Here is a 2,583-nt window from a genome sequence, read left to right as displayed (position 1 = left end):
CCCTTTGCTAATGTCCTCATTTATGATTTCAGCTTTGCTTTTTCCCCTCCCTCCATGATGACATGGAGAAAGTTGAAGTGCAGTTCTATCAGCAGGAGAGAACTCTCTAATTTACTGGACAGGCTAGCAAAGAAACAGCAGTGATTAAAAATCTCCACTCAGAAATGATGAACAACAGCAGAACCCCAGCTAACTGAAGGAAGTGCATAGGATCACAGTGTATTTCAGTTGTTTAAGGCAATATTGTCTCCTATGATCTGGGAAGAGAATTCCATGGTAAGTGGTTTTGAACTAGGCAAAATGCACATGTGTTTGGTTCCCAAAGCTTTTGTAACCCAGGCCCTACAGAAGATCTCTCCTAGCTAATCCTTTGCTTTGGGAAATGCAGCCTTTCATGACACAGATGTTGAGGAAATAGAAGTGGAGTTTTTGTCGAATTTATCCTTTGGTTTCATTTTATACACATCTTTAGAACCTACAGTGTTGAAAATGTAATATCTTCAGGAAAATGGCCATTTTTAATAGAATCTCCAGCTCTGGTAACTAACGAAGATTCTGATCCAGGCCTGTATCCAGTCCCTTCCCTGGACCTGTGCCACCAAGTTAAAGAAAAGCTGGGCATGTTTCGGGAAGCCATTCCTCATTAACACTGCTGAGACTTTAAGTGGTTTTGCAAAGGATTCTACTTCAGAGAAGTGTAACTTTACCCTATCCAAGTCCAAGGATTTGGAAAGAGCTGAGATTGAAAGAGTCCGCATCCAGTTCTTGGTTTCCACCCCAGTAAAGGAAGCTATGGTGACCCAAGGAAAATTGTTTGTACAACTCCACTTCCTAGTTCAGGGTCACTGATTACACTTCCAAAGTATGCCAGGGTTAGATTGAGAACAGTCATCCTTCACTGTTTGGATGCAAGGAGAGAGTGCTTCATAGGACATTTCTTCCCTGTGGATCCCAAACTGGCTGCCTGGTTGGGTAACAAGGACTTTCAGGCTATAGAAATGATGGTAACCAATGAGGCAATGAATTTGTCAGCCTCCAATTTCAGATTTTCGGATACACACATGTTGAGTCCTGATACTATGGTTTTGTTTCTAACGTTGTGGCTACACAATTAAGCTGATTTTGGCACAGCTGCACCAATATAGCTGCGCTGCTGTAGCACTGCTATTACAGATGCTCTAAGCCAATGGGAGAGATTTCTCCCATCGGACTTGAGTAGTGCAGCCCCTGCAAGCAGCAGTGCCTTTGTTGGCAGGAGAAGCTCTCCTGCTCATGTAGCACCATCTACACAGGGAGTTAGGGCTGTGTAACTACGTTGCTCAGCTGTGTGGATTTTTCACACCTCTAAGCAATATAGTTATCCTGATAAATGTCTTTAGTGTAGACCAGAGAGGTTTCTCTTGTGCTTTATGCATTTACATTACTTCTCTACCTTATCCTACTTTGAAAGATTAGAAAGCGTGAAAAGAGAGGTATTTTTCTCCATGATGCAAACATTCCAACATAGAAGACCCCTTCTACCAACATGTATGGCAGAAGATCCTGAGATATATGAACTCACAGAAGTGATTGGGTCCTACGTTGGGACAAACTACAATAAGAACCAGGGTTCAGTTGTTGGCAATGGGGATTAAAAGAAAACTAACATATATGACAAGAATTTATGATCTTTGAATGTTATTGTTACCAATTAAAATGAAATTATAGGTGAAGTTATTGGTTAAAAAGCAAGAGACTGTGATAATCTGAATTATTTTGGAAAACTGTTAGTCATACAGGAAATGATGGCTAATCTTGAAAAGTTAATTTGATTTAATTTACCCTGGTTCCTCAACTGTTGCTACAGCTCTAGTACCCATCAATCCAAAGACTGAGAGAAATGGAGAGTTCCAACCATTGTCCTTTTAGGGCTGATCTACACTACGGGGGGAAAATCGATTTCAGATACGCAACTTCAGCTACGTGAATAACGTTGCTGAAGTTGAAGTATCTAAGATCGAATTACTCACCGTCCTCACGGCGCAGGATTGAAGTCCGTGGCTCCCCATGTCAACGCCACAACTCCGTTGTGGTTGGTGGTGTTCCGGAATCAATATAAGTGCGTTCGGGGATCGATACATTGCGTCTAGATGAGACGCAATATATCAATCCCCGAGCAATCGATTGCTACCTGCCGATACGGCAGGTAGTGAAGACGTAGCCTTAGTGTCTTATTGTTCCTCTCTCTGTTTTTTGTGCTGGCCTTTCTCTTCTATCATTTTCTGCCTTTGTTTAGTTGGTAACAGTTGGTTTCCATCACTCACATTTATTTGTTTAAATCTCTATCTGTTGTGAAATATTTTTTTTTGCTTGTTCAATAACTGTACTCAAGTGCTGTGTGAGATACAGTAGCAATGGTCCACAGTAAAACTAGTAACCTGGGATAGTTGGGGAAGAGAGGGTCTGGGATTTCACCGAGTATCTGGTGATCCGGTCTGGGAAGGAACTCAGGGTTAGAGTGGCTGCTGTAGCTCAGAAGAGGGTCCTTGAGTTCCAGCAGGCTGGTGAATTTGGTCACTAACATCCAGCTGCCAAATGCAAAAC

This window comes from Gopherus flavomarginatus, chromosome 14, assembly GCF_025201925.1.
Source record: "Gopherus flavomarginatus isolate rGopFla2 chromosome 14, rGopFla2.mat.asm, whole genome shotgun sequence".
Taxonomy (NCBI): Eukaryota; Metazoa; Chordata; order Testudines; family Testudinidae; genus Gopherus; species Gopherus flavomarginatus.
The sequence above is the reverse complement of the archived record's forward strand: the minus strand, read 5'-3'. Positions refer to the sequence as shown.